Genomic DNA, 13,740 nt, shown 5'->3' on the forward strand with positions numbered 1-13,740 from the left:
GGGGAGGTAGTTATCTTTGACAACAAGCATAATTTTAGGAAAGACAATCACTCAGTGGGTAGAAGGCTGGTCTGGGAGTCAGCAAGTCCTACATACAATTTTGTCAAGGTACTACAAACATTTAATAAGCACCACTTACTTACAAGTACCAGAACCATGCTCTATTTACCTTCCACACATACTGATTGTTTGACCATGGACAAATCACTTCACTTTTCAATGCCTCCAACAACTCTATGACTCTTAAGTTAGAGATGTGTTGCTAAGCTACTACTTCTAGTGTCCTCCATTCTTAACAGCAACACCAACTTCTAGCAGATTGGCTTCTGCTTCTCATCTCCAAGCACTGACCCCCTCTGTCTATAACAACATGATATCTTCCCTACAACATAACTTCCTGATCCAAGAATTAACAACACTCTCCATCACTATCCTTGGGTTAACTTAGACTTGAGTGTCTTCTTAGAAGTCAGTCTTGTGAAGTACAGTTATTTCCATATTATAGATTAAAAAAAAACCCTGAGGTTATAAGAGGTCAAATTATTAATCTACTCACACTGGCCAGTAAATAGCAGAGCCAGGATGTGAATAGGTCTTTTGACCCCAGGTTGTATGCTGTTTCTTGGTTCTCCCTCTTCTCTTTTATCTTCCATAGTACCCAGATGCTGAATAATTTTTAGTAGGCCTTCAATAAATATTTGATTCTGAAGCTATTCTAGTCATATTCTTTTTTCCCTCTTTTATAATGTCCAGGAGGTTAGGCAACTTTTAAAACAACTATATTTGACATATAATCCTTATGTCAATTTAGCCTGTATTTTAGTTACACAATTTCTATAACCACTAAGATCTATTTTAAAGGAACAGTGGATAATGCTTTGTCTACCATTTTGCATTTTTACAGTGATTCCATGTGAGAAGTTTACATATATTCTAAGAGAACCTGCACAGATTTATTTTCCTTGCAAGCTGACAGGGACCAAAAGCCAGCATACGATTAATTGCTCATTAATTACCATAATTATCTACTTGTGTGAGTTACAAGGCATGGTGGGAGGAATATTCTTAACTCTGACCCCCAGCAAGTAAGGTTAGTGTTTACCTGAAAAGAGAAAAAGCTGTTCCCAGGGTTTGATTGGCACAGAGAATTAAGACAGCTCCACCTCTCTTGTATCAGCCTTCTGGTAGCATCTGGCAGTACTAATATGAATTCCTGGTCAACTAAAGACATAAAAGGCACACCATGTGAGGTTGGGACCCTTCAGACAAAGGATGTCCCAAGGCTTGCCTCTCAATCAGATACATCTCTATATAGTATTAGAGCTTCTTTGTTAAAGATCCTTTCTCTTTGTGGCTGAGTAACCTTCCTTCCATTAACCTTCAAATGCCCCATTTCATCCTAACATGGAATCTGAACTAACACATCACTCAAAGGACCTGAATCAAGTCTACTTCTAATGCAAGGACAGAAACTTGTGAAAGTGGACATATGATATATAAAAAGAAAAAGTCAGAAGCTCTGAAAGAGTTTCCAGTCTAACATGGAAGATAACACAAAAGAAGTTGAAAGAGGGAAAGGGGACATGCTGGATAAGTCTGAAGGAAAGAAGCCTGGAAGGAAATGGAAGAGATGACTGGCTCAAATGGAGATTTGAGGAACAATGCTTTGCTCCACCCTCCAGTCAAAGGGGTAGAGGGCATTCAGACAACCCAGGAGAGGATTAGGGCCCTTTGCATTCCTGAGTATCCTCATTCAAAGAAGCAAAGACAGTTCGTTAAGAGACTCTGGGCTCCCAGAAGGTAGGTGCTATTATTCCCATTTTATAGTTGAAGAAACTGAGGCAAAGAGGGATAAAGTGACTTCCTCAGATCACACAGCTCATTTCTTAAACATTTGAATTTGATTCTTCCTGAATCTTGATACAGTGTTCTGTCTACTGAGTTCCCAGTTACCTATACAGAAAGAAAATCTCAGAGCAGGATGCTTCCATTCCTTATAAGAGAGAGTTTGATGCCACACTATGGCTCTCAGGTATGCATCCCTTCTAGGAAACTGGAAGCATTCTGTGCTTTTTTTAAACTGGTACTTAGAATTTTAACTACTATTGAAAAGTTAAAGAAATAAATGAAAACTAATTTTTTAAATGTTCATAACTTTTTACAGGTAAAACTTTGTAAACACAAAAAACAAATTCATGATTTCCTTGAATACCATATAAATAACTACTCAATAAGCTGCAACTAATATATCCAACTAACAATGAATGGTACAACACCTTTACTGATATACAAAAGGGAGACTTCATTCATGTGTGGGATTCCAATGATGTGCTCATAAAACTATCCTAAAACAATTACAATATCTAAACTGTGCTACAGTAGGAAATTTCACTTATATTGATTAAACTCCCACTATAGTACAGAGTCCAGGAAAAAAAGCAAAAGATGAAAAATGAGTCAGAGATGCAGAAAAAATTATTTTTTTCAAAATAATTAGACACATGAATGATCTTTAAAATATAAAAAAATCTTGGGGTGGCTAGGTGGCGTAGTGGATAAAGCACTGGCCCTGGAGTCAGGAGTACCTGGATTCAAATCCAGTCTCAGACACTTAATTATTACCTAGCTGTGTGGCTTTGGGCAAGCTACTTAACCTCATTTGCCTTGCAAAAACCTAAAAAAAAATCTCTATGAATTAGTACTGTATCCAAAATATCTATAAAACAATGGACAATATTATAGCAAAGGAAATCTTTTCTCCATTCTCCTGAACATTTAATATTAAAATCTGAGAACACTGTACAGGCTACACTTCAAGGTAGTTAAACAATTGTTACTGCTTTATGATATGCTTTGTGGCATACTTTGTAATTATTCCATTTTCATGAACAGCATTAGGTTTTCCTTGGAATAAATAATCCTTTATAATTTTATATTCTAACATATTCGTGACTTTTTTTGCAATTGGAGGCATTAATGTGGTCCATATCACCAGGTGCTAGGTTAAGTACTTCCCCAAGGCAAATACTTGATTCAAAAATCAAATCAAATCGGATCATACCAGATCAGGGTTCTTTTGAGAACATTACCATCCCCAACATTATGACGTGGAAGAAGGGAAAAAAACCTTAGGGCTAGATCCAGAAATTCTTTTTTATAATTGGTGAAGGAAGAGAGGAAAACAAAGAAATGATCCCAGTCTTACCATATAATCTCATTAGGGGATAGAATGTCTATTCCTATTGGTTTAAAATTAAAAGGATTTGCTTCATTGTGTTGACAGATATTCTGCCATTTTAAAGGGTGTTTTTAAGGGATTTTAAGAAATAGCATTCTGAGAATCTATCATTTAACCTAGAATATAGCTCTTTCAAAGACTCTTTCCAAGACTTATTAAGTTCTCATTTCAAAACTTATTTCATAAAATCTTTGAAAAACATGCTACAAAGGCAGTAGTTTGATTGAACCCCCATTCATCTTGATTCTGTTCTGCAACTAATATTAAAGAAATGTGAAGTATTTATATTTGACTTTTCTGGGGACCAGAAGAACTTAACATTGGTAGATTCCAGGTAGTTTTTAGCTTAATTTACACAATCTAGGAAATATGTGAAATTGAAACTAGACCTCTCCCTGCAACTAGTTTCCTGTAGAGGCATGTTTCCTTCTGAATAAATTCAAAAGATCCTTTGATTTTTATTACTGGTAAACTTAAAAAAGAGCATTGAATTGAATTAAATTAGTAGTGGTAAGGTGGTGTGGTAAAAGGAACACTTTGTTCTAGGAGTCAGAAGACTTGGGTACTAGTTCCAACTGCAGGTAAATAGTTGTAGGACTCTATGGACCTCAGTTTACTCATCTGGAAAGTAAGGAATTTGGAGTAGATAATTACTAAACTTTGTGCTCTAAAATTCTTTAGTTCTTTGGATTAATAGGAACTCTTCCCCTTGGTAGCATTTCAAAAAGCGACATTGAGAAACAATTACTGACACTTCAAGTGCCTTTTTTCCCCTCTCTCCTCTCCTGGGTTAGGTCTAGAAATGGAAATTCACTGAGTAGAGGAGGAAGTTATTGAATAGGATGATAAAAGATCTGAGCAGGAAAAGAACTTAGGGATCCTCTTATTTCAATTTCTTCATTTTACAGCTGAAGAAACAGACTCAGAGGATAAGTAACTTGCAAAGAGAAGATAAGGGTCTTAAAATGGATTTTAAAAAACCCTTTTATTTCCAAAGTAAGAAGTGACCCTGGAAGAGAAATTATATCCTTGAGGAGAAAATGAAATATTAGAGATAGCAAAATTATGTAGTACATAAGACACATTTTTTTAAATTAAAGATTTTATTTATTTTGAGTTTTACAATTTTTCCCCCAATCTCACTTTCCTCCTCCCAGCCCCTCCACAGAAAGCAATTTGTCAGTCTGTCCATTGTTTCCAGGTTGTACATTGATCCAAACTGAGTGTGATGAGAGAGAATCATATCCTTTAAGAAGAAACATAAAGTATAAGATAACAAGATCAGACAATAAGATAGCAGTTTTTTTTCCTAAATTAAAGGGAATAGTCCTTGAACTTTGTTCAAACTCCATGGTTCTTTGTCTGGATACAGATGGTATTCTCCATTACAGACAGCCCCAAATTGTCCCTGATTATTGCACTGATGAAATAAGTGATAAGACACATTTTTTATTTTAAAAAAATGAAAGTAATAGACTGTGGTCTTTGTTTAAACTCCACAGTTCTTCCTCTGGGTACAGAGTATTTGCTCTCTGTCACAGGTGCTCTAAAATTGTGCCTGATTATTGCATTGATGGAATGAGCAAGTCTGATAAGACTGATCATCACCTCCATGTTGCTGTTAGAGTGTACAATGTTATTCTAGTTCTGCTCATCTCTGCAATTCTTTCCTGCAATTCTTTCCAGGCTTCTCTGAATTCCCATCCCTCTTGGTTTCTAATAGAACAACAGTGTTCCATAACATACATATACCACAATTTGTTCAGCCATTCCTCAAATGATGGATAATCACTTGGTTTCCAATTCTTTGCAATCACAAACAGGGCTGCTATGAATATTTTGTACAAGGGATGTTTTTATCCTTTTTCATGTTCTCTTCAGGGTATAGACCCAGTAGTGATATTGCTGGATCAAAGGGTATGCACATTTTTATTGCCCTTTGGACATAATTTCAGATTGTTCTCCAGAAAGGTTGGATGAGTTTGCAACTCTACCAACAATGAATTAGTGTACCAAATTTTCCAAATCCCTTCCCCAACACGTTCAATTTCTTTTTTTTAGGGTTTTTTTTTTGCTAGGCAATGGGGTTAAGTGGCTTGCCCAAGGCCACACAGCTAGGTAATTATGAAGTGTCTCAGGTCAGATTTGAACCCAGGTACTCCTGACTCCAGGACCAGCGCTCTATCTATCCACTGTGCCACCTAGCCACCCCAACACATTCAATTTCAATCAATGTATAGCCTGGAAACAATGTAAATATTACCAGACTGCCTTCTGTGGGGGAATGGGGGAAGGAAAGGAGGGTGGAGGCAAGATTGTAAAATTCAAAACCTTACAGAAAATGATGAGTAGAAACTTCTATTGTATATTATTGGAAAACAAATAAAATATTAATTTTTAAAAAAGAAGTGATCTTGATATAGAAAAAAAAAAGAATTGAAGGGGGGGATTTGGATTTGTGTCCTTAATGTGTCTAATCATATCTAATCAGCAACAACAGCAAAATGTTCCATGGTTTTTACATAATCCCAGAACCATAGAATTTCAGACTTGAAAGTAGGAGTGTGCTGATAAAAATTTAACAACTGACAAAAAATATTTTTTACACAATACACTTTTAACTTTAATTTGCATTATTTTTCCCCCATCACTTTCTTAAGTCTCAACAATCAACAAAACAACAATCAAGTCCTGATCTGTATATATGAGGTGTAAATGCTCACAATGAAAATTTAACAGTAAGCTCTCCTGAGTTTTACCCTCGAATACACTGCAGCTTGGAAAGAATTTGCATGGCTATAGAGTCCAGCCAATACCCTTAACTTCTCCCACATTCATACAACATAACTGACATTGTCACTTGGTTTTTGTCTGAAGATCTCTAACAAGGGGGAACCCACCAACAATAAATTTTTGGACAGCTCTAATGGTTAAAAAGTTACTCTTTACATCAAGTCTAAAATTTGTCTCTGCAATAGCCCTCCAAGGCAATTAAATCAGTCTTCATGCCTTTTCCTTCCCATATCTTTTCTTTTCTAAGTCCACAAGTGGTCCCATTCTTTCACAAGATCTCCTAGTGCTTTTTTTTCATATTTTTTTTCATTTTTGCAAGGCAATAGGGTTAAGTGACTTACCAAAGGTAATTGTTAAGTGTCAGAGACTGAGTTTGAACATGGGTACTCCTGACTCCAGGGCCAGTGTTCTATGTACTGCACCACCAAGCTAATCCTCCTTGTGCTTTTTATGGGGCATAAACTGGAGTTTCTTCATTATCCTAATTTCCCTTCTTTTCCCTTCACTTTTCCACTTCTCAGTGTCTAGAACTGAACACGCCACTCTAGACCATGTAAACTAGGGGAAAATATACACCAGGCCTATCATCTCATTATTAGAGTGCCGTCTTCTGATTCATAGAAAATGTTAATCATCCAATGTCATCAATCAATCACAGTACTGTTAAATTTTTTTTGTTTGTTTTTTGTGGGACAATGGGATTGGGCAATGCTGCCCAAGGGAACACAGCTAGTATCAAGTGTCTGAGATCAGATCTGAACTCTGTTCCTCCTGACCTCAGGGCCAATGCTGTATTTACTGTGCCACCAAGCTGCCCCCAATATTTTTAATTTTTAAAAATAAGCATATTTGCCTAGTTTTTTCTAGCATTTATAATTTGCACCTCTCAGTCCCAATCCCCATTGAACATTTTTTAATTACCTGAAAAAAAACTTTTCTTAGATATGTACATAGTTTACAAAATAATTCCCATGATATTCATTAATCTAAAGTACTTATTATTATTAATTAGGTACTGTGGTAAGTTCTGGGGATCCAAAGACAAAAATGAAAAAAGTAGCTTACATTCTATCACCATATAATCCTCCTCAAGTCCAGTGACACAACTCTCTGATTAGGTATGCACACAGTTTGGACTCTTGGAGAAAAATGAATATAACTAACCCAGTGGGAATGGAATTGGCCCCATAAATTTGGCTTTATCAACCCACTATTATCAACTGAGTTAACTGGCCACAAACAGTGCCCCTTTGCTTATGTTTATTGTCTCCCATATCCCTATGGGAGTCAAGAGGCACCAGTATCAGATGTGCCTCATTATGAGGAGGTCCAGTTTAGTTACATGCAGTTGATAGACCAGAGTTTCATGATTTACTGTAAACAGAGGAGTGCAGCAAAATAGCAAAATGGGTGTTTAGGTTACAAACACAATTGTTTAGTGTAGACAAGAATGTGACATTTTGTGAATCCTATGTCTGGAGGGGAAAAAAAGGCATCAACATAATTGTATATGTTAGCATCCACATCTGGGTATATCTTTTGTCCAATGCTCTATAGGATTGCCTCATTTGCATTCATAAGAAAGAGATCAAAAGCATACTACTGTCAATTTTGTAGTTGAGAATATGCCATTCAAATAATAGGCTTTTGAGAAAAGAACAAGAGAGTAGGAACTGACAGACCTGGCTTTTTTGTCCAGGATAGTCATCTACCAACTATGTAACTTTACAGGAAATTTCACCTGAGTCTCAGTTGTTTCCCTCATCTGTAAAACAGAAATTAAATGTTGCAGTCAACATTTATCCTATCCACGTCATAGAGCTATTGGAAGGATCAGAATCAATGTGATAGTATTATCAACATTTTAAGTACAAATATTACAACTGAAGACATGAAAATGTGCCAAACTTGAAAACTACAGAATCTGAACTTGAATTCTATCACGTGTGACCTTGCATAAGTCACTGAATTTCTCTGGTCTCAGTTTCCCATCTACAATAGCTCTAAATCTGATATTATAGTCAAGATTATTTTTCAATTTGAAATGCTAGATTTTAGTATTAGACAAAACCAAAAGGAGTTTAAAAAGTTTACTATTTTAGGTTTTATGGTTTCATCTTCTATCACAAGTCCCAAGACAGATATTATGTGACATAATTTAGCACTGTTGCTGAACATCGGATGAAGAGGCCATGGTCTACAGGATTTTATAGCATTAAGCTTTGAGTTACTCAAAGTCAGAGATCTAATTAGCAGCTTGTTGTCACATTGGCAATTCAGTAACTATGTTTTTTACAAATCATTGATACCACAGAGAAAAATAGACTCCCATGAGTCATCTCAGTGGAAAAGCAGTAGAGGGGGATTCCCCACAAGCTCTGTACCCACAAATCCAGAGCCTACAGATGTTATATCATTGACCTTTAACCCCAGGGGTGACTGTCTAATCCATTTCACCCCATCAAACATTTGCCGAGCTATGTCACTAAATGATAGATAGTCCTAATGTGTTTAATAAATGCAGGTTGACTGATTCCATGGCGGTCCATTTTTCTGGAGGAGTTGCTGTGGATCAGATTTAGAGTTTACGGGACCCTTAAGAGCCTGAACCAAAATCCTGGTCCAGGTGTCATCACCCCCATACCTGACTCTGAGCTAAGTAGCAGAACTAGAAAAATGAAGAAGTCTTCCTGCCTCCTTAGAATGTTATCAGAACTGAGTCATAGGGCATAAGGAAATGCGGAGCTGGCAGCCACACTTTTATTTTGCCATTAATCTTGACTCTTGTCAATATTGTTGGGGCTCTAATTCCATCCCACAGTTCAATCATCTCTCCTTCCTAACAAGGGAGTAGAGGACTCTCGTTCCCAGCTCTCACTGCCCTTAGAAGTTTCTCTGTCATAAATTCTACTCAATGAAGATCAATTCACCAAATACTTTAAGTGCTTGCTATGGACAAAACCCTGTGCCAGACATAAGGGTGCAGAGACTGAAATGAAACAATCCTTGCCTCCAGAGAACTTATATTCTATAGTGTGGAGTGGAGGAGTGGATATACAATACATTATACAAGTATTAGGAGTATCCTGTTAATTCAGGTTCTATAAAGTGATGGACAGAGGTGTTCCTAAGTCAATGAGCAATCAAAAACAGGAAGTTTATTAAAGCCCTAACATGCAAGGAGATGTCACAAGGATTGGAATTTAGCTTCAGCAGATCCCATTCTTCTGCCTCCATATAGAAGTACTTCTTTTTAGCAGGGTTGAGTATGGTGACCAGTTTGGTCATAGACATACACCATCAAAAAAGTCACTGATCGTGTGTTTGTGTGTGTGTGTGTGTGTGTGTGTGTGTGTGTGTGTGTGTGGTGATCAGGAAGCTGCATACCCAGCCAGAGGCCACCAGGGAACTATGACAAGGGAGGCATAACTTGGGTCTTGCCCAATCCCAACCCCCTCCTCACTCAACTTGGGGCAATCATGTCCTAGGTTTTGCCATCTTTTAAGGAAGATCTAGTTTAATCTATGTTCAGGGAAGTTGGGTACAGGAGGAACACTGGTGGATATTGGTCCTATCACAATAAGTAAATACAAACATTTATTATATTACAGTTATATAATGTTATTTTTACAGTATTAGATTACAATTAAATTATATAATTATAATTATATAATAATTATATATTTGTTTATAAGAGCAATTACAATAATACATTAGTAAATATCCTTACTAATGTTAAGTAATTTCTAAAATAAAACAGCACTAATAACTATAAAATTAGGAAAGTCCTTGTATAAGAAGTGACAGATAAACTATGCTTTGAACGAAGTCATGAGGTAAAGATGACTGGGCAGGGGCACTCTAGATACAAGAGATTGTGCAAAGATATGCAACCAAGAGAGGAAATGCCATGGACTAAAAGAATCTAGTATGATCAAAACAGATGACATTTATAGAGAAATAATATTAAATAAGACTGGAAAGGTAGGAGGGAAGTCAGTTTGTGAGGCTGATGATTTTACATTTGATCAATGATAATTAGAGACAATAAGGAGCTAATGAAGAACCTTGAATTTGGGGGACAGGGGAGGAGAGGGAATAATATAATAAGATATGTATTTTAGGACTATCAATTTGGCAGCTCTGTGGAGAATAGTTGGAGAGGAGAGAGGCAGGAGCTAGGAAGACCAAATGGAATGTTCTTGCCATAAAAAGTCCCATCCCTTCCAGGAGAGGGACTTTTCTCTTGAGGACTCTTAGACAAATTCTTAGTGAGCCTATTAGATAATCCAATTCTAAATTTGATCAGATCTTTTCTTAAGCAAACTGATTAAATACATGAAATTTTTTTCCCTTCACTTTATACCTCTGACCTGGCACCATTCTGCTGACCCATCCACTCATGTATGGTCATAGCCATATTCATATCACTTATTTATGAAATATACCTGTCCTATATCTCATTCCCTCAGGATACAAATTTTTTTAGCTAATTAGTCTGATAAAAAACATTCAGTAACAAATAACTTGCCAAGCACTCACAAGAGTGCTAGGCACTGTGCTCACAAAGGATTCAAAGACACAATTTCTGTCTTCAATTGATTTATCATGTGCCTGATTAGGAACAACATAAAAAAGATGGTCCTTGACTCTAGAAGTTTATGATTCTAAAAAGAAAAAATGTTACTACATATCCTATCACCTTTATCTCTAACCTGACTATTCCTAATATTTGTTTTATTATTCTTGCTTATTTTAGATACTACCTCAAATGGTTCACTGAATATACATCTGCATAAAGTCAGCCAGCCAGGCAGTAAACATTTATGAAATACTGTAGACCAAGCAAGGTTTGCGGTATTATCATTTGCAATAAATGTGTTTATTTGTGTCTTATATATATATGTGTGTGTATATAATATATATGTAAATGCACATGTATAATGTAGCAATAATGCTGACCTTTTCTTACTCTTCCATTTTATTAAATGCTTTTACTTTAGGCTAATTATTCCTCTGGCTGTCTATTAAATATGAATATATTTAATCTATTTAATATCCCTTTTAGGGGCCTCATTAGTTTTGCTTCTAGGAGTACCAACCCCACAAATACCTTGAATCTGGGGAAACTATCCTCTAAAAGAACTATCCTATGAATTGGGAATGCATTTGAGTGCTATATTGTGTCAGAAAGGCACAGTTCAAATCCTGCTTTTGACATTTAGTATGTGATCCTTGGCAAGTCACTTAATCTCATTGAATTTCAATTTCCTCATTTGTAAAATGAAGATAATAGATAGCACTTGTAGTATTTACCTCACTGGGTTGTTATAATAATCCAAAGTAAATGTGTGTGTAAAGCATTTTGCTTGAGCAATGCTAAATGATTTTTTTAATTAAAAAGGTTTCTATCAATATGGATAGGTTTCCAGTATAAATTCAGAAGTAGACTATATAGTCATTGTTAGAGGGCCAGTCCAGTTAACTTTGGAAAGGTCCTTCACCAGAGGATTGACCATCAAATCAATTCCTATATCAATTATATATCAATAAATTCTTTGAATATAATTCATGAAATAATCTTAAGACATACAAGCAGTTACCATATTCATTGATGGAGAGGATGATAGATTTGAAGTTGAAAGGGACCTTAGAAATCTAGTAGTACAATCCTCCCCCATTTAATAAATGAATAAAATGAGGTTTAGAGAAATAAAGTGAACTTTTGCCAAGAGTTATATAGGCAGCAAATGGCAGAGTCAGAATGTAAATTCAGACCCTCCTGTTCCAAACCTCTCTCTATACAGATTTTTAAAGTATTGAAATATTACAGTAAAGGTCATATGATAGAAAAAGTTTTGCCAACAGCCAGTGCCAAGGATCTGCTTTGCAAATGCTAGGTGGGCTGGTTGCCATCAGTGTTGATTTGGCAATCTTTGCATTTGGAGCTACTCCTCTAGACTTTCCCCTAGGCCTGCTACTTCCTGCTTCCACATAACTGGAATTTTTATTTTTCTTGACCAGAAACATTTGTTATGGGCAATGTAAAGAAGAGAACTTTACTTATACAATTCCCCCTATGTCTCTGTAACTGTATACTCAGGAACTTACTGTTTCCTGTCAGGAATGATTATACTCTGTAATGAAGATGGGATTTTTCAAATCAGCTGTTCAGTGGAAGACCTACTCTACAATGACAGATGGTACCTAACTACTGTAGGTCTCTAAGTGAGCAGCAATCCTTGGTTATTATGAAATTGGGAGGCAAGCAAAGCTCACTTCTGCAGAAAGAGGAAAACAGCAACAACCAAAAAAAAAGCCTGCCAAGATTTAAATGTCTAAAGTTTATCATTGAAATGAAATTCTCACTTCTATTTGGGGAAATCTACAATCATTAGCCTAGTCTTCCACAATATACTTCCATCCTGCTTCTATGTACCAGGTACTATGCTAGAAACTTTTTTTTCAAATATTATCTCATTTGTTTCCCTCCCAGATGCTGGGGGGGGGGGGGGTCCTATCATTATTCCCATTTTACAAAAGAGAAAACTGAGTCAAAAAAGGGTTAGGTGACTTGCTAGTAACTGTGACTGGATTTGAACTCAGATTTTCTTGACTCCAAATTCATGTGACCTATAGCATAAGGAAGCAATAGAAATTTGAAACAAACTCAAAAATTCTTGGAGTATTGGTTTTCAGTTAGTCAAAAGATCTCAGTTAGAGCTATGCTTCAGGATTTTAGAAGTCTAATAATGGTACATTAATCCTTCTGATATAGTAACACACTTGGGAGATTAAAGAAGTAATTCAGAGGCATCACCACTCAAACCTTTTTGGTGAAATTTGTACTTGAAATGTCCAGAAATTTATAGTATAGACTAATGTTACATACAATACAGAGAAACACATAGATACTTAGGTAAAAAGTCATTCAGACTTGTATTCAGAATTGAATTTTTTTGCTATAGTGAGGTCTTACATGGTTCTCTCTTACTGTCTCATATTTCACTTTTTGCCAAATCAAAGAATGGAAAAAAAGTTGATTTTCACTTATTGAGTAATGGCTAAACAAATTAGAATACATGAATTGAATGGAATATCACCAACAGATATAATAAATTCAGCAAAGCATGGAAAAGCTTACATAATGAAAAATAAAGTAAGCAGAGTCAAGAAAATAACATAGCCAGTGATGGCAATAATGTAAATGGGAAGAACAACTAAAAAACAATTAAAAATTAATATTGCAAAATAACAAAGAACAAGTTTGTTCACAAAGAAGAGAAATGAGAAGATATCCCACTCCTACTCCTTTGTAGAGTAGGGGATTCAGAGGTATGGATCAAATTTGCTGCTATTTTTGTCTCTTTCTTATAAATAAATTCTTTGTTATATAGGACAGCTCTTTGAGAAGGGCTTAGTTGAGGAATGATGGAAGAAATTTAGGTGATGTTAAACAAAATGATTCAATAAAAATTTGTTTTAAAAAAATAAAGGTCTTGGGGTGGCTAGGTGGCTCAATGAATAGAGCACCAGCCCTGGAGTTAGGAGTACCTGAGTTCAAATCCGGCCTCAGACAGTTAATAATTACCTAGCTGTGTGGCCTTGGGCAAAGCCACTTAACCCCATAGCCTTGCAAAAACCTAAAAATAAATAAATAAAGATCTCCTATATTCTAAGATGTAGTAGCTCTTTTTGTCATACCAAAA

The 13,740-nt window shown here is 36.0% G+C and overlaps 1 protein-coding gene across 2 annotated transcripts in view; it reads left to right on the plus strand.

Annotated features, from left to right (window-relative positions):
- The window catches only part of LOC141521612 (inter-alpha-trypsin inhibitor-like), a 96,273-nt gene that overhangs the window by 31,197 nt on the left and 51,336 nt on the right, over positions 1-13,740 (plus strand). The window lies entirely within an intron of this gene.

Source organism: Macrotis lagotis, chromosome 4, assembly GCF_037893015.1.
Source record: "Macrotis lagotis isolate mMagLag1 chromosome 4, bilby.v1.9.chrom.fasta, whole genome shotgun sequence".
NCBI classification, from domain to species: domain Eukaryota; kingdom Metazoa; phylum Chordata; class Mammalia; order Peramelemorphia; family Peramelidae; genus Macrotis; species Macrotis lagotis.